The sequence below is a fragment of the Podarcis bocagei genome (genome assembly GCF_964188305.1).
Source record: "Podarcis bocagei genome assembly, chromosome: 17".
NCBI classification, from domain to species: Eukaryota; Metazoa; Chordata; class Lepidosauria; order Squamata; family Lacertidae; genus Podarcis; species Podarcis bocagei.
The window spans coordinates 20,801,554-20,820,984 of record NC_138143.1 but is presented as its reverse complement, the minus strand read 5'-3'; the positions used below and the strand labels follow the sequence as shown (position 1 = coordinate 20,820,984).

The following is a 19,431-nucleotide window of genomic DNA, read 5'->3' as shown; positions in this document are numbered from 1 at the left end:
ACTTGAATACTTGGGTCAAATGCTGTAGAGAGGCTATATCTTTTCATGAGGAATATGGGGTTGCAGATTTGGGAAACAAAACTGAAGAGTTAAAGGAGGTGAAAACACACACATGCCTATGATGTGCTTCACCCTATTACTTGGCAAAGCGAAACAAAGCAGAGCAAAATATATGACAACATTAAACTGTGGACAATCCACTTAGCAGAAGCACTTCAGATATATTATTCAGTCTGGGATGAGCAAGCCTTTTGTTTCCAGATTTATATTTTCACTCCATTGAAATTTGGGGCATTGTTTTAATTTATGCACATCCATGCCTCATTTTTATTGTGTGCAGACTGTGAATGAAAGCAGTGCCATTAAGAAAGTAGAAATGTTAATTTCACATAATAAATTTCCTCACTTTCCCCCTTTAATAGTCCAGGAAGAACATGGTGCATTGGTGTAAAAGTCTAGGAATGTTATGTGCCAGAATTCTTAACACAACCATTAGTAGCAGAGTGAATATTAATTGCAGATGGTATCTTTTTGTTGCTCAGCTTTGTGATTAAGCTGTCTAATGAAAACCTTCCATTGCTCTGCAATTCCTTTTGTGCGCAAATGTAAATCACTGACGCTCAACAAGTTTCCTTGTTACACTTTTAATGAGAGTATATATAGCGAGGGATCTTTTTGCATCAATTCTGCATTAGCAATAATAGGAAATATCAATGCGTGCTGGGGAAAGGGAAGTATCTAAGTACTGCTATTAGGGAAAAGAAGATAAGGGGGTTTTATTTAATAGTTCAAGCCGTTGTTTTTCTTGAATCTTCTGACCTAATTAATGTAAGGTAGAGCGCATGAGGTAATATAAAATCTATGCAGAAAAGCATCAGGACCAAGGGACATTATTGTCTGCCCACACCAGGGCTATCTGGGCATGTTTAGCCTGGAGAAGAGGAGGTTAAGGGGTGATATGATAGCCATGTTCAAATATATAAAAGGATGTCACATAGAGGAGGGAGAAAGGTTGTTTTCTGCTGCTCCAGAGAAGCGGACACGGAGCAATGGATCCAAACTACAAGAAAGAAGATTCCACCTAAACATTAGGAAGAACTTCCTGACAGTAAGAGCTGTTCGACAGTGGAATTTGCTGCCAAGGAGTGTGGTGGAGTCTCCTACTTTGGAGGTCTTTAAGCAGAGGCTTGACAACCATATGTCAGGAGTGCTCTGATGGTGTTTCCTGCTTGGCAGGGGGTTGGACTCGATGGCCCTTGTGGTCTCTTCCAACTCTATGATTCTATGATTCTATTATCTTTAGCATATGCGGCACTGGGGTGCACAAATTTGCCCAGCGCCCCCATTTTTTTTGGGGGGGGGACAGCTCAGAGTTGTTGAGCTTTTAAGGAGGGGGACAGCAAAAAACGCTAACATGAAAAAATAAAAAGCAGCTGCGATACCTCCGTCTTTCCATTTTTGCGATCATGCTGAAATGAACAACGGTGCAGGATATGTTGATTTTGCAGCTATTCCACAATCGAGAACGGAAATGACCCATCAAATGCAATCACCCTGGGGGCACGGTTAACAGCTTAGGTGGCTTCAGCAGCGGGCGCCCCACAGAAGAAGAAGAAGAAGAAGAAGAAGAAGAAGAAGAAGAAGAAGAAGAAGAAGAAGAGGAAGAAGAAGAAGAAGAAGAAGAAGAAGAAGAAGAAGAAGAAGAAGAAGAAGAAGAAGAAGAAGAAGAAAAAGAAGAAGAGGAGGAGGAGGAGGAGGAGGAGGAGGAGGAGTTTGGAAGAAGAAGAGTTTGGATTTGATATCCTGCTTTATCACTACCCTAAGGAGTCTCAAAGCCACTAACATTCTCCTTTCCCTTCCTCCCCCACAACAAACACTCTGTGAGGTGAGTGAGGCTGAGAGACTTCAGAGAAGTGTGACTAGCCCAAGGTCACCCAGCAGCTGCATGTGGAGGAGCGGAGACGCAAACCCAGTTCACCAGATTATGAGTCTACCGCTCTAAACCACTACACCACACTGGCTCCTGGCTGCACAAAATTCGGCGCCTGGGTGCAATGCACCCCTAGCAACTCCAGGTAAAGACGGCCCTGTCACAACGGCAGGGGCTACATGGGGAAGGAGGAATAATTGAAAATAATCTTCCCCCTTCCTCCGTTGGTGTTTGGCGTGAGGGCAACACTATTCATTGCAAGTCTTCGGGACTCATCCCAATGTCTGCTCACACACTTCCCAATCCTGACAACCATTGTCTAAACTGAGAGTGAATCCAAACCAGAGCATTCCTCCTCCTCCTCCTCCTCCTCCTCCTCCTCCTCCTCCTCCTCTTCTTCTTCTCCTCCTCCTCCTCCTCCTCCTCCTCCTCCTTCTTCTTCCTATACTACCCTTCATTCGAAGATCAAAGTGCGGTTTACAATATAAAAACACAAAAATGCATACCAGAGTAGCAGTAACCTCCCCATCTTAAAAGGCCATAGATTTTTTAATGAGCCAAAGGCCTGGGAGAAGGGGAATGTTTTTGCCTGGCACCTAGAGATATGTAATGAAGGCAGATTGGAACCGGCCCATTATGTTTGCTCGCTATATGTGTTTCTTGAAGACAAATTACATCTACATTTTGTTTGAGAATTATGTGTTCAATTTTATTTGTCAGGGAGTCTTGGAAACAAACAAGCATGGTTAATTAGAAAGAATATTTATTGCAAAAAAACCAACAGAGTTCACAAACGCTGCTGTCCATCTATCAGTGAAGATGTTCCTACTGAGGAGGCTTCTTCCAGTCAAACCAAAAGCAGCACAGTGGAGCTCAGAACCAAGCTTATTCACTGAAATCACTACCCATGCTAATACTTTGGGAAGTGGGGGATATAGGGGAAAATAGAGGGGCATGATGGTTGCATTGGAAGTTAGCAAGGGCACCACAGGGACTTGAACCCCATCCTGGGAACCAGGAGTGCCAACCACTAGTGCCTTTGGCTTTTTTTTTTAGCAATGCAACAAGGTGAAAAGCAAAACCTGCAAATGTTCTCTTGGGGGGAGAAACACTCTCTGTGGAGAGACAGCTTTTCTTACCACCATGATTCTGGGACTCTGCTGGAAGAGGGGGCTTCATTTGAGGGTTGGAAGCACTAAAATTATATAAAGCCAAAACGTTAGCACAGCTCCTTTATGGATCCTTTCTGGGCCCGCCTCCCTCCTCGTTCATTCCCCTTGAAAGAGTGCAATCCAAACTCCTCAGAGCCCTTCTACAAGTTCCTAGATGCGTTTCAAATGCATGGGTCAGACTAGAAACAGGGATGATGAAAGTTGAAGCTCATATTAGTCTAACTTCAATATATATGTGGCTAACTCTGAAACTGCTCCCCGAGGAATAGCCCCATTGATTCTGAGCAACCAGTTTCAGTCTGGCTGGCAGACAGCAGTCTTAAACACCTCAGAAACTGGGCCTTGCTCACCAAACCCTCATACCTATGGGCCTGGGCCAAGCTAGATCTGTGGTTAGGCAAAGAATCATGGATATAGAGAGACAACAGGACTGTACAAGGGTCCCCGGTTATAAAATCATAGAAAACGGGAGATATGTAGCCGCTCCAGCAACATATCTCTATTTCCTCACATCCAGAAACGCAAGAAGGGCTTTCACTCTTGCTAGAAGCTCGGCCTTGCCCTCACCGGTTCTGGAAGGCTCCTATAGAAGAGTCCCGTATGCACAGAGACTTTGCGCCTGCCCACTAGGGGAAATAGGAAGCCCCAAACATATATTTTTTAGATGTTCTTTTTATGCTGAGATTCGTAGAGACACCACTGATCCTTTGCTGAAGAGGCTCGCTGATCTTCCAGACAAGTCTAAACTTAATTCTCTCCTCTTAGGGAAAGATCATAAGATGACCTGGCTGGTAGCCAGATTCTGTGCCTAGATTTGTAGGCACAGATCATCCTCTAGAATAAAATAGCTTACTAGGGAAAAGCTGAAGTCACCCTTTGGGGAGCCTCAGGGTCAATTTTTATGGTAGCCCAAATCTCAGTTGTATGGGTGTATGTATATATCTCAATTTTAACTCATGAGCTATTGCTGCAATCTGTTCTGATTGTATATTTTATCTTTATGAACACTGTTTTTATTGTGTTTTGCGAGCTGGTCTTTGACCGTAATAAATTATCTATCTATCCCAGTCCAAATGCAGGTGCCTCTCACCTCAGGTGCAGTGAACTCTGGGAAGACTGAAGGAAAGAAGAGCTGGAACAAAAGAAGAAGTCTTCTTCTACCTGCAGGTGAGCCTCATTGTGGTGACGCAGAATAGGGCCTCTTCTGACAACTCAGTCACTGCAACCTGAAAGAGTCTTAGCACAATGAGTTGCAGATGGAACACAGTATAGATTTTCTTCCTAGGCAAGCAAGGGATACTCACCTAAATGTCCTTCAGTCATGGAAAACCATTTTGCCCGCCATTTTTGTTTGAAGCTGGATGAGCCATTGCTCTACAGGGGCACAACAGAGAGATGAGATTCAGACTTAAACCTCTGCCATGAAGCTTGGTGTGGAAAGAAGGAAGATTGTTCACCCTTTTGTTTGTCTATCTGAGGGTGACAGTGTGTCTTGTGGTTCACTTTTTGGGTCTGTGATCTAGAGTCACTAGTTTGTCCCCAGCCACCTTCCACCAATCGTACAGAAAATGAGTTATTTTTTAAAAAACAAAACAGCTTTTCTTACTACCATGACTTCTGGGACTCTGCTGGAAGAGCTGGCTTCATTTGAGACTTGGGAGCTCTTTGGAGAGACCTGTGAAGAGATCACCAGAAAAGAAAATGGGAAAAAGGAGAGACCAATACAAAAAAACGGGATGGGACTGTATTTCTTTTTCTGTTTGTGACAATGTTATTGTGATGAACATAAAATTGCAAAACTTAATATTTTACCAGTGGCGGTTAGAAACAATGAAGCTCCACTAGGTAAGGGCCATTTTGTCATGTGATTCACATGGGAGGATGCAAGCCAGAGCTGTTAAGCCTGACTATTACTTTCATTGAACTGAGCCCAAGTGGCATAGCATGGATTGCTGGCCCACGGGGCAGGGCAAATGTTGTGCCCCCAGTGGACTGGGCAGCTGAGATGGAGGTGTGTGCTGAGAGGGTCACCTGTGTGGAGGGTGAATGGAGCCCATCCTCTAACAGACGTTTTGCCCTTGGCCTCCATCCACCTGCCCACTAGACCAACCCACCTGCCGCTGCTCTGTGCTAGAGCCACAGCCCTGGAGAACGTGGCTGCCCTTCTCTGGCCTGCCTCTCCCCCTCCCTGTCCTGATGGAGCCTCTCACCTCTTCTTGGTGGGCTTCAGCAGCAGCGCCCAGTCCTCCCCTTCTTGGCCAGCTCAGGAGTACGGTGTTCATGTAGGTGTCCCTTTGCAGGCCATGAGGAGAAGGGGGCGTCACCCCAGCTCCAAAGGCCAGGCCTGGGCATGGCTTGTCTCGCCTCTCCTCAGCTCTGGCCTCGATGAGGGAGCTTGTCATTTGGGCACCTAGTTGAGACCCCTCAGAAATGTGCTCCCAGGCCATGTTCCCCCCACATTATGCCTCCGCTGAGCCCATCTCTTAGGACACACCCAATATCTCTTCCCTTTCATAAGTAATGCTTTTAAGAAACAGCAGGCATGGTGCCCTGGAACAATAGACCATTAAAGCGTCAGAAAATTTAGACAACAAGGGGTCTTTAGGTGCTATTCATATATATCATCTCCTAAAGATTATTTGTGGTGTATTGTTTGCATGTTTTGGGTGTTTCATACATGATTAACCTGTTTGTTATTATCTAGTGTCCATGATATGATAAGTTGTTGTTTTCTTTAATTTTTTATTCAGATAATATACTGCTTGGAGGGGTTTGAACTAACCGACCCTCCCAACTCAACAATTCCATGATTCTGTGTATAATTTTTATTATTATTAAATTTTCTGCTTTGCGATTTAGAATACTTATTGAAGCGTCCTTAAAATATCAATGACTTCCCTTCTTCTCTTTCCATGGTTCATTTTGCATATCATAAATCCCTGCATACAGTGGTGCCTCGCAAGACGAAAAGAATCCGTTCTGTGATTCTCTTCGTCTAGCGGTTTTTTCGTCTTGCGAAGCAAGCCCATTGAAGGATTAGCGGATTAGCGCTATTAGCGGCTTTTAGCGGCTTATCAGCTTATCGGATCAGCTGATAAGCGGCTTAGCGGCTTAGAAAAAGGGGGGAAGGAAAAAAACCCCACAGGAACTCGCAAGACATTTTCGTCTTGCGAAGCAAGCCCATAGGAGATTCGTTTTGCGAAGCACCTCCAAAACGGAAAACTCTTTCGTCTAGCGAGTTTTCCGTCTTGCGAGGCATTTGTCTTGCGGGGCACCACTGTATTTTACAAAAACCAAACTAATCAGTATTCCATTATTACATCCATCAAAACTTATTTACACCGTTGAGTTTATCTTAATGCTGCCAACGTTTTCAAGTGTACAACCCCCCCCCCTATTCAATAAACATTTTCCAATCTTCTCTAAACGTACGTTCTTCTTGTTCTCTTATTCTATATGTTAAGTCTGCAAGCTGAGCATATTCCATGATTCTGTATGTGGTTCTTGTGGTGTTTTTTCTTTCTTCTTCATACCAGGAACCTCTCCTTGGTTTTCGCAGTTCCCGGGAACACTGTTTCAAAACCATTGGTCTTGAAAGCTAGCAGCTACTGTCACTCCTAAATCTGTCTTCAGGTATTGGAAAATTCCATAATCACCCTAAGTGTGTTATTAACTAAGAGCCAGAAAGTTGAACCTTAAGAGTAAAGTTTAATCCCATGCAAGGAAGGCAGGGGGGTGGAGGGGTGGGCCAGGGGAAGCCTGCAGTTGTTTCTTTGCCTTATGGTAATCCGTTCTTTGGAAATCCAACAATGAAATAACACTTGCCATTGAATGAGCCTTCAAAGTGCTTCTGTTGATTAAAATTGTGTCCATGCCAATGACTATATGCATATCTGCTATGACTCAGTTCAAATTGTTCCTCCACAGCTTCTTTCCCCTTGTTTATCATGCCCAAGTCAGTGGATCAGATTTGATGGATTAGTGCAGGGAACGCAGAGATCAGGTGCACAGCCATCAAATCCTCCTACATCTTGACTGTGACCTGCTCAAAAGCATGACGAATGATTTCAGTTCTCTTTTCCCCCTCATCCAAGAACTGGAAAACTGGGGAGGAACTGGTGAATATTTTCTGAAGTGGTGTGGTTACTGTGTACAAAAGCTTGCCATAGGGTTTATGCTAGAACCCATTAAGAAATGTGATCTCTTTTCAGTAGCCATTTGTCTGAAATGCCTATCCAAAGGATTCCTTTACAACTTCCCACCAGATGGCTAAAACCTTGCATCATCATCATACCTCTTTTACTGATCAAATTTTTAGTTTGCTGTGTTGAATTGTCTCTGTTGCTGGAAGATGCTCAGCTGTTTTTATAGGACCTTTGTCTTTTCTGTGTTCTGTTGACGTTGGTCACTTTGCTTAGTTATGTTTGCTTTGAGAAATATTTTAAACTTGGGGCCAGGATTTTTCCTTTCTGCATTCCCTTGGGGGCTACGTGCCTGTGGTGGTCAGGGCCACCCCTTTTCTCAATTTCTGCCACACCTGCTCTCCCTTTCCCTCTCCCCACCTGCCAGTCCTGCCAGCAAAGGGGGTGGACTGTTCTTGTCTGGCTTCTGGACCCATGGCATTCTGGAAACCTTTCCCTTCTCTTTCCATTGTTCCATGCTTTCCCCCAAGTTCTTCCCTGTCCCTCACTCTGAGCTCCCTTCCTCCAGGGCTTTTTTCCCATGCCCTCCAACATTTCTCTGATGAAAATAGGGACGTCCTATTTCCATCATCATCATCATCATCATATCCCGCCCATCTGATTGGGTTGCCCCAGACACTCTGGTCAATTTCCAGCATATACCGGTATATGGTTGTTGTTTTTCCTGTTGACGTATTTGAAAATGGGACCTAGAGCTATAAGGCCCATTGAAATACATGCGGGTTACTTCTCAGTAAACATACATAGGATAACACTGTAAATAACCAAATTAGAAGTTAGATCTTGGTTAGCACCAGTGCTTTTTTCTGGGGGCACGCATACCCTAAACATATTGTGAATCTTTGTAGTTTTGTTCATTTACTGTATTTATTTTTCCCAATTTGAACTATAAAATGGTGATTTTCTTGAGTCAAAATGAGAGTACAGTGGTACCTCCGGTTACAAATGCTTCAGGTTACAGATGCTTCAAGTTACAGACTATGCTAACCTAGAAATAGTACCTCGGGTTAAGAACTATGTTTCAGGATGAGAACAGAAATCGTGCAGCGGCGGCGGGAGGCCCCATTAGCTAAAGTGGTACCTCAAGTTAAGAACAGTTTCAGGTTAAGAACGGACCTCCGGAATGAATTAAATTCTTAACCCGAGGTACCACTGTACCCCTAAACATTTTTTAAAAAAGAAAAAAAAGCACTGGGTAGCACACATTCAGCACTGTGGTTCGGCCCATTTTTGAAGGCTGCTCAGGGATGTGCCCCTTTGCCCTGAAAAGAGATGAGAAATCTTTAGAATTTCGCTGGTGGGTTGTGTTTCACCTCTGTTTTCTCTCATTTAAAAGTATCTCTCCTGCTCAAATTGGGAACATTCAGGGTAGACTCCTAATTGCCACGGCTTTCTCTCCCCTGCGCCTGCATTCGAAACCAACAAGCATCACCATAAGATGTTTTGCTAATGCTCGTCTTGAAAGCTGCTGGGAATCCCTCTCACCTGGCAATGCGCAGCCGCACTGTCACTGTTCCCTGCTGCCACAGAGACCATCGATAAGTGGCCTTTCATTAGAGCGCAGCAGGATAAAGAGCTAACAGGAGGCGCTGTGCCATCCCCGCTGTGATTGCGGCTAATTTCAAGAGATAAGTGGACTTTGGACCCCCGAGGTCATGTCAGGTTGACCTTTGAAAGCATGATTGACACAACACAACGCCCCTCTTCCTCTGGCAAAATTGGATGAGAGCAGCAACATCTTGAAAACAACACATTTCCCCACGATCTCTGCTCCATGCAACCAGGAACCAGCTCGGAAAAGTGTGGTGAAACATCACTTTGTGGCTGCGTGGGAAGGATACCTTTAAAACATCCCTCCCCACAATAATTCTGTGGACCTCTTCCCAGAGCTACAGTTTGCATTGCAATAATCTAACAGAAGTTAGGCTATCCCTGTCCGGATTGGGGCACAGGTGGGCCACCAGCCGAGGCTGATGGAAGGCGCTCCATGCCACTGAGGCCACCTGAGCCTCAGGTGTCTTCAAAGGGCCCAAGAGTACCCCAACGGCTGCAAGGATACTTCTGGCTCAGAAATGGAAGTAACAGGAACTTCCTGTGTGGTGTAGTGGTTAAGAGTGGTGGACTCATAATCTGGTGAACTGGGTTCGCGTCTCCGCTCCTCCACATGCAGCTGCTGGGTGACCTTGGGCTAGTCACACTTCTTTGAAGTCTCTCAGTCCCACTCACCTCACAGAGTGCTTGTTGTGGGGGAGGAAGGGAAAATAGAATATTAGCCGCTTTGAGACTCCTTAGGGTAGTGATAAAGCAGGATATCAAATCCAAACTCTTCTTCTTCTTCCAACATTGAAAGAATGGCAGAACAAGATGGTGGAATACGTAGAGTTGGCAAAGTTGACGGGGAAGATCTGTAATCAACACGATGAACTGTTTCAAAAGGACGGGAGCAAATTTGTATTTTATACGGAAGAACATTGTAAACACCTGAAAACATTTGTAGGCTTAAGTTGAAATGTTTTGTAATGTGAATATAAGGAACTGATTTACATATAGTGAGGTGAAATATAAAAAGAAGATAGAAGGTAAAAAAGTGGCTATAGAAATGCTAAGAATTTAGTAAAGATGTTTGGAAGTCAAAAAGAGGGAGGGAAGGAGGTCTATGCTCAGTTTGACCTATGTTTTAGGTTATAGAATTATGTAATAGAATGTGATTATGATAAATGTGGAAAACTCAATAAAAATTATTATTTTAAAAAAGAGTACCCCAACCTAGTACCCTCTCCTTTAAGGGGAATATGACCCCACTGAGGGCAGGTAATCTCCCAGCCAGATATGTGGAGCCCAGGCTATGAAGGGCTTTATTGATTTATTTATTTATTCAATTTATACACTGCCCTATACCCGGAGTCTCAGGGCGGTTCACAGAATAAAATCAAGATATAAAACCACATAATAAAAATAAAAACATCAAGCCCATAGCTCCCCCCCCCCAAATACGCATTTTAAAAAGGCACAGAATGTCCATCAGATCAACCAAAGGCCTGGTTAAAAAGACACGTTTTTGCCTGGCACCTAAAGGTGTATAATGAAGGCGCCAGGCGAACTTCCACAGACTAGGAGCCACTGCAGAGAAGTGTAAGGAGTTTGGCCTACACTCGAGTAGGACCCTGGGCAGAGACACATGCCCGACTGACATGTTCTCTCTCTCCTGGTCGATCGTTCGGGAGCTTCAAAAGCTTTCTTCAGCCCAAACATCACAGTGACCAATGCCAACAGACATTGGAACACTTAGGGATCTGCAGAGTTTGCGCAGTTGCGTAACAGACCTCAGCAACTCAGTTTTTTGGCTAATCTACTTTATTTACATATAAGCACATACGGAGCACTGTAACATGGCCCCATCTCTCTCTAGCATCAGACAGCAAAGAGAAAGAACGAAGGACAATAGTCCCACTTCACGGAACACAGTAACACAAACATCCTGTCTCCATCACTTCCCACTCTGTGGAGTTAAAACATACACCATCATGTGATAGACAAAAATCCCATGACTGCAATCATGGAGCAGGAATTCTAACATCCTCCCCCAATTCATGCACTGAGTTGCAGTTATCAGTGTAACTGCAACAACCATACAACAACCATACAAACAACAACCACGTTCTCATGTTGCCACCCTCCGGACCTCGAGGAGACAGGACACAAAGGAGGGCCTCCGAAAATGATCTCAGGATTTAAAGAACTTTGAACCACCCAGAAGAACTACCCTCAGTCAGAAAATAATAATAATAATAATAATAATAATAATAATAATAATAATAATAATAATAATAATAATAATAGTAATAAATATAGCCCTTCATCTAAAGATCTCAGGGCAGTTCACAACATAAAAATGCAGGATATAATTACTGGCTGTACATGTTCTTGGTTTCCAGTTGTCTAACAGAAAATGTGCAATAGCATTTGCCACCAGCTGAACTTTCAGCTTCTCCTCAAGGGCAGCCCCATCAAGAGCAGTCAAGCCAGGAAGTTAGCCAGAGCGGCTAACAACAGTAAAACGATAAAACATTCTAAAATCATTTCATTCTAAAATTAATTCCAATCAAATTAATGGCAACCATTGGGCTAGAAGTTCTGTGAGAATTGCCAAAGGAGGGAGTCAAGCTGTGCCCTGCCCAAAGGCCTGGTGGAAGAGCTCTGTCTTGCAGGCCCTGCGGAAAGATGTCAAGTCCCGCAGGGCCCTAGTCTCTTGTGACAGAGCGTTCCACCAGATTGGAGCTACAACCAAGAAAGTCCTGGCTCTGGTTGAGGCCAGCCTAACCTCTTTGTGGCCTGGGACCTTCAAGATGTTTTTATTTGAAGACCGTAAGTTCCTCTGTGGGACATACCAGGAGAGGCGGTCCCGTAGGTACGAGGGTCCTAGGCTGTACAGGGCTTTGAAGGTTAAAACCAGCACCTTAAAGCTGAATTGGGACAGGAGGGCATTTGAAAATACTAGAATAGAAGAACTGGGAGGTTAGGGGAAAAATGATGGCACATTTGTTAATTAGAAACCTTGGAGATTTATGTTCAAAGCGTGCCGAACGCTCCTACTTGATAACTGCATTGCCACAGTTTCCTAAAATGTGTGACTTTTACAACCTGTGTCAAAACAAACAGTTTTCACAGTTGGATACCTTTCTTGCTGTCACCACGACACATTAACAAGCTTCATTTATAATTGCCCAGAAGGTGTTGTTTCTCCTTCTGCGTTTAAATTGTAACATTTACAATTTACTCAACTTTTGATGAGTTAAGTACTTTGGAGACAGCCCCATAGCTAATCCTTAAGGGAAAAACAACTGCTTAGAAGTTCCTGAAGAAGCACATTGTAGTCTGGGGGGTGAGGGGGGGCTAAGATAATTGAATATTTTTGTAATTTTCCCCTTGGTGTTTTTTCCAGCTGACCCCAGACAGCACTCCATGGACCAGAGCACGCCAGGCACTCCTGTCTTCCACTGCCTCCCACAGCTTGGTCAAACTCATGTTGGTAGCTTCGAGAACACTGTCCAACCATCTCGTCCTCTGTCGTCCCCTTCTCCTTGTGCCCTCCATCTTTCCCAACATCACGGTCTTTTCTAGGGAGTCTTCTCTTCTCATGAGGTGGAGCCTCAGCTTCAGGATCTGTCCTTCCAGTGAGCACTCAGGGCTGATTTCCTTAAGAATGGATAGGTTTGATCTTCTTGGTTCAGGTTGCGCATTTTCAGGTTACAGACGTGCCAAAACCCAGAAGTACCTGAATGAGTTACTTCCAGGTTTCGGCACTTGCGCATGTGCAGAAGCACTAAATCTTGCTTTGCGCATGGGCAGAAGCGCCAAATCGCAACCCGCACATGCGCAGACATGGCGCTGTGGGTTGCGGATGCTGCGGGTTGCGAACGTGCCTCCCTCACGGATCACGTTCGCAAACTGAGCGTCCACTGTATTATTATTACGACACTACATCTAGTGCAGAACTCAGCAGCCAGATTGTTGACTAGGACAGGATGGTCCAAATGTATAACACCAATTCTGGCACAACTACACTAGTGGCCAATTGGTTTCCAGGCTCAGTTCGAAGTGCTAGTTTTGATCTACACAAATTTATGTGGTGCAGGACCCCAATATCTCCAAGGCCACTTCTTCCCACACAAACCAACCCAAGACTCTGCAGTCATCATGCCAGGTCCTTCTCCATGTTTGGTCTCCACAGGAGGTCCAGAGGGTGGAAAGATGAGCAGGGGCCTTTTTAGTGGTGACTCCTCCCAGCGAGGTTTACCTGGCACTGTTTTAATCTATTTTTAGGCATCAAGCTCAACCTCTCCACTTCTGGCCTTTAATTGAAAGGGTTTCAAAATATTTAAATATGAGGGGATAAGCAAAAAGTTGCTTGCCTGGCTTTAAAAAGACAAGATACTTGGCCACTGGTAGTTGGTGAGGTGGCAGTATTTCAATAAATAAAATATTTACTTGGTGATTTAATGGTGTTCCATGTTAATCACTGAATCTTTTATATTTGTAGGAATATTTTTAAACAACAACAACCATCAAACAGAAAACAACACTATCAATTTACAACTAAGACTGTGTAAATGTTTGCACCTGACTTGCATGGTGAAAAAGTTCACTAGCCGAGGACACTATCGGGGCAGCACATCCTGAGTCTGTCTATAATTTGCTTTTAAGGAATTGTTTCTAGCGACTTCAGTTCCCTTTTATTTGCGGCTGGTGACATCTGGTGGCAGGTTAGCTTAACTGCTCTGAGAAAATACAGTCATAACTCATGTTGTGTTTGCTTCAGGTTGAGCGTTTTTAGGTTGTGTCCTGCAGTGACTCAAAAGTACCCGAAAGGGTTACTTCCGGGTTTCACCACTTGTGCATGCGCACACACACAAAATGATGTCATGCGCATCCGCAGAAGCGGAGAATCACGACCCACACACACACAGATGCAGGTTGCGTTCTGCTCAAGTTGCGAACAGGCCTCCGGAACGGATCCCGGTCGCAACCAGAGGTACCACTGTATATCTGAATTATTGGTCAGAACATGGTGCTAATAATGCCAAGGTCGCAGATTCGATCCCCATTTGGGACAGTGGCATATTCCTGCATAGGTACCTCGGGTTAGGTACTTAATTCGTTCCGGAGGTCCGTACTTAACCTGAACCTGTTTTTAACCTGAAGCACCACTTTAGCTAATGGGGCCTCCTGATGCTGCCGCACCACCAGAGCACAATTTCTGTTCTCATCCTGAAGCAAAGTTCTTAACCTGAAGCACTATTTCTGGGTTAGCGGAGTCTGTAACCTGAAGCGTATGTAACCTGAAGCGTATGTAACCCGAGGTACCATTGTATGCCCCTCAGGGTCCTTTCCAACTGTACAATTCTATTACAGTGGTACCTTGGGTTAAGAACTTAATTCATTCTGGAGGTCCTTTTAACCTGAAACTGTTCTTAACCTGAAGCACCACTTTAGCTAATGGGGCCTCCCGCTACCGCCACACAATTTCTGTTCTCATCCTGAAGCAAAGTTCTTAACGCAAGGTACTATTTCTGGGTTAGCGGAGTCTGTAACCTGAAGTGTCTGTAACCTGAAGCGTCTGTAACCCGAGGTACCACTGTATTTATAGATTTATGCCATAGTTCCTTCAGTGGTATCGTGTGGGTGAGGTGAGGGAGAGCTGTGGCCCCGGGCCCAGTTTCTTGTGGGGCAAATTTTGCTCCCCATGCCTCCCTGACAGCTGCTGGTCTCATTGTCCTCAGCTTGCTGCCTTGGTTTCCGTCCTCCTGGCTCCAAGGGTGCCCTTTTCCTCGTCTCCCCAGCCAGGCGGACGGACCCGTGTCAGAAGTGGCTGTGTAGAGTCTGAAGCCACGACTTCTTTTTCGGTCCTCAATTTGCCACATCTCTAAGTCCCTTAAAGCCCACTGTAACCCTCTCCTCCTTTTGGATGTTGGAGTTTTTGGGGTGGTATATAAAAAATGGGGGGCATGGGCATAGCCAGGATTTTTGTTAGGGCAGGGACAGAACCTCAGATTGCTATGTATTGCCATTGATCTTTATTGATTGATAAAATCAATATTTGATTCAAGTGGGCCTCCTTGGACTAGATGACCCTGGAGGTGGGGGGCATGGGTGTAGGCAGGATTTTTGTTAGGGCGGGGGGGGGGAGAACTTCAGATTGCTATGTATTGCCATTGATCTTTATTGATTTATTGATTGATAAAATCAATATTTGATTCAAGTGGGCCTCCTTGGACTAGATGACCCTGGAGGTGGGGGGCATGGGCCTAGGCAGGTTTTTTGTTAGGGCGGGGGGGGGGGGGAGAAGCTCTCATTGCTATTGAACTTTATTGATTTATTGGGTCATAAGAGAAGCCATGGGACGCGGGTGGCGCTGTGGGTTAAACCACAGAGCCTAGGACTTGCCGATCAGAAGGAGCCTAGGACTTGCCGATCAGAAGGTGGGCGGTTTGAATCCCTGCAACGGGGTGAGTTCCCGTTGCTCGGTCCCTGCTCCTGCCAACCTAGCAGTTCGAAAGCATGTCAAAGTGCAAGTAGAGAAATAGGTACCGCTGTGGCGGGAAGGTAAACAGCGTTTCCATGCGCTGCTCTGGTTCACTAGAAGCGGCTTAGTCATGCTGGCCACATGACCCGGAAGCTGTGCGCCGGCTCCATCAGCCAATAAAGCAAGATGAGCGCTGCAATCCCAGAGTCGGTCACGACTGGACCTAATGGTCAGGGGTCCCTTTACCCTTTACCTTTTAAGAGAAGCCATGATCAGAGATGGGAGTTAATAAATGAACCTCTCAGTGTTACGTATTTCTATGCTAACAAAAGAATGTATCTTTTTACTTGTATATTTTCCTTCTGTATCGCTGTAATACCACTAAAGAATGTAGCTGAGGAATGCAACTGTTGACTCTATCAAATGTATCGCCTTTTGTATCTTTCTAAAAAGTGTTTTTCTTATCAAATGTATCACCTTCTTGTATCTTACAAAAGTGTTTTCTTACACTAGAAAATGTAACTTGAATAGAAAAATGTAGCTGGAAGAATGTAGAGAAAGATTTTATATTCTATGTGACTTTCCATTGCTGTATACTTGATCTGTCAATATTCTGCCGTTCACGAACTGTCAAAATACCTTCAAGCACCACAGCGCCACCTACTGGGTCTACAAACGACATCGTGAATACAGTATACACAAAATGCAACATAAAATCAGTTTAATGAATAAAAGTATGCAGAGCGGAACTTCACACCAACACTGACAACCGTTTCCCAAATATCCAGCCATTTAATCTGCATACCGATCACCCCAAAACCTCCGGAATTCCTTCTGAAAATGAAGCAAAAAACAGAACGGTTAGTCAAGATCTGTTGAAAAGGAAAAACCACCTTTTGTTCCCAACCTGAAAGCGGACAACATCTTCATTAACACCATCCAAGATCTTACAACATCCCACTTACCTTATGTTAATCCTCTCTTCGCGCCGTTTCTGTCATTTTTCTGTATCGTTGATCAGTATGGAAATGAAAAGGTATTTAAGTAAAGGCAGTTCCTTTGTTCCAGGGTCTCACTCCGTCCAACAGTCTTCTGTTCTTTGAAAATAAAGATCAGACTTTGCTTTTTCGCCAATCCTGGTGTGGTCTCTGGCATTCCCACAACCGTGCTCCTTCCGAGGGTCCGGTCCTCTTTACGAGGCTAGGACCCCCTTGGGGAAGCAATAATATTGATTTCAATTTATTTTAATGATCGATAAAATCAATATTTCATCCAAGTGGGCCCCCTTGGACTAGAATACCCTGGGGGGCATGGGCGTAGCCAGGATTTTTGTTAGGACAGGGGCAGAACCTCGGATTGCTATGTATTGCCATCGATCTTTATTGATTTATTGATTTTATTGTTCAATAAAATCAGTATTTCATTCAAGTGGGCCCCCTTGGACTAGAATACCCTGGGGGGGGGGGCATGGGCGTTGCCAGGATTTTTGTTAGGGCGGGGGGAGAATCTCAGATTGCTATGTATTGCCATTGATCTTTATTGATTTATTGATTTTATTGTTCAATAAAATCAGTATTTCATTCAAGTGGGCCCCCTTGGACTAGAATACCCTGGGGGGGGGGCTTGGGCGTAGCCAGGATCTTTGTTAGGACAGGGGCAGAACCTCAGATTGCTATGTATTGCCATTGATCTTTATTGATTTATTGATTTTACTGATCGATAAAATCAGTCCGCTCCCCCCCCCCGGCTTGCTCTCTGCTTCCCCCGCTTCTCCGCAGCAGCCCAGCAGAGGGCGCGGGAGAAGCCGAGCCGCGGAGGCGGAGGCAAGTCTCCCCCGAGGCGGCGGGAGGGCGGGAGGAAGGGACGCGTCCGCCTCCTGCTGCGACCCGAGGTGGGTGGGCCGTGGGAACGGCCAGCTGGGCGGTGGGCGGAGCGAGAGTGGCGCGGCCCCCGCTGCTGCTGCTGCTGCTGCTTCGCAGGCGCCGGTCTCGGGGCGCCTAACCTGCGCGCGCCCTTCGCCGCTTCGCGACCCTCCTGCCGCGCAGGTAAGCGCCGCGTCCGCGGAGCCTCTCCGCCTTCCCCCCCGCGAGGAGCCGCAGACGCCGCTTCCTTACTCGAGAGGAAGCCCGGCCAGGAGGCCGCGCTTGCTCGGGAGGAAGCAGGGAGGGCTTTCTTCTGCAAGGCGGGCGGAGCGGGCCGAAGGTCGAGGCTGCCTGGGCGCGCAGCCCGATCCTGTGAGGCGCGCAGCCCGATCCTGTTTGGCCAGAAGCCCCGGGCGGCGGCGGGCCTAACCTCGCTTTCCTGGGAGTAGAAGCCCCCGATGCAGTCAGGACGAGTAAAATACGGGGAGGGTCGCTCTGCTCTTACTGCCCGGGGCCTTTGCTTCTAGCTGCGCGCGATCCTAAGCGACGTCTCTCTCTCTCTCACTCACTCACTCACTCACTCACTCTCCCGTTTTTTGCTCCAAAGCGGGCTTGCAGGTGCGGGACAGGTCACTTTGGGAGCTCGTTAAAGGGTCAGGTTTGGGGAAAGGATTCCCGCCCAACTTTAAATTTCTCTCTCTCTCTTTTTATAAATAATGTGGAAAGCGTGCAGGGATGTGTCCCTCGTAAAAAGGACCTCGCAGTTCCCTTCCTCGCCACGTTTCAAAAGAAGGAAACCGCCTTGACTTCTGGTGAATTTTGCTTAGGATTGCATGCTTACTCATCCATGGATGTGGCAACACTTCAGTTTGAGATTGCAAGTTTGCTGGCGATGAAAATAAAAATAAAAAGACCAGCATTAAGCTTAACGGCACTTGATTTGCTTAAAGATTTATTTCAAAGGCTGCAGTCTTTACCTAGCAAGTAGTCACTGCTGGACTCCGTGGGACTGACTTCTGAGTAGACAGTGTGTTGGATTGCATTTTCCATTTATTCTTGGCGGTCTTAAAAAACACGTTTCTCTGTCTGTTGTCTCCTCCTGTTTTCTCTGTTCAGATCGCCTGCCTTTCTTTCCCTCCCCTCCTCTGCTTGGCCTGCTTGTCAAGCAGGAGCAAAGTTCAGGGTTGGTTTTCCAAAGACATAGGCTTATTTCTCAACTGCAGAGGACCATTTTTGGTTTGGAGGTCCTCTCCCAAGTGGGCTTCTGTGTGTATTGAAAGGGAGATCAAGGTGCTTACAGATTCAGTCTCGCTGAGCATTTTAAGTTTCTAGGATCTTGCAGATTATCTTCTCTTAACAGCACAGTATGGGGTGAGAAGTGTGTTGTCCTGGGAGGGTCAGTATTGGTGAGGAGGAGAGAGCAGGTGGCATCGCAGGTAATGTTGAAGTGATTCCAGCCTGTGTTGTGTCTTTTTACCCTCCAGATGTTGCTGAACTAGAACTCACAGCATCAGAAACTCAGATGCATAAGCTAACTGCTGAATGGCACCTTAAAGCTACCGTATTTTTTGCTCTATAAGACTCACTTTTTCCCTCCTAAAAAGTAAGGGGAAATGTGTGTGCGTCTTATGGAGCGAATGCAGGCTGCGCAGCTATCCCAGAAGCCAGAACAGCAAAAGGGATCACTGCTTTCGCTGCGCAGCAATCTCTCTTGCTGTTCTGGCTTCTGAGATTCAGAATATTTTTTTTCTTGTTTTCCTCCTCCAAAAACTATGTGCGTCTTGTGGTCTGGTGCATCTTATAGAGTGAAAAATACGGTATGTTACGGTCGCCACAATAGAATGTCTCAAAGCGATTTACAACATGAAACAAATTCAGATTTCAAGGGAAATATTTCCGATCCTTTTCCAAAGGGCATTTTAATAATAATAATAATAATAATAATAATAATAATAATAATAATAATAATAATAATAATAAAAAATAATTTATACCCCGCCCTCCCCAGCCAGAGCCGGGCTCAGGGGGCTAACACCAATAAAATTTCAGTAAAAACATAATAAGAAAAAGAAAACAATTTAAAATACAGGTTAAAATGCAATTTAAAATGCATCCTCATTTTAAAAGTCAAAACCATAAGGGGAGGGAAGCATGAGGGTCAGACTGAGTCCAAACCAGTCTGCTGTCCCCAGTTGCCCGTCTGGCATTCAGAGATCTCCACATGGCCGCAATTGAACCCGCG

At 45.4% G+C, this 19,431-nt stretch overlaps 1 protein-coding gene and 1 long non-coding RNA gene across 2 annotated transcripts in view; one reads left to right on the top strand and one right to left on the bottom strand.

Annotated features, from left to right (window-relative positions):
- Positions 1-16,031: 16,031 nt before the first annotated feature.
- LOC308577050 lies at positions 16,032-18,934 on the bottom strand. Its single transcript, XR_014003387.1, has 2 exons — positions 18,167-18,934; positions 16,032-16,537 (listed from the first exon to the last, which is right to left on the bottom strand). It is a non-coding gene; the product is annotated as an uncharacterized lncRNA (long non-coding RNA).
- Positions 17,219-19,431, top strand: part of ACO1 (aconitase 1) — a 53,862-nt gene continuing 51,649 nt past the window's right edge. Inside the window, exon 1 of the mRNA XM_081176308.1 lies at positions 17,219-17,372. The gene's annotated coding sequence lies outside the window, so the exon portion shown is untranslated. The remainder of the gene's footprint in view (positions 17,373-19,431) is intronic.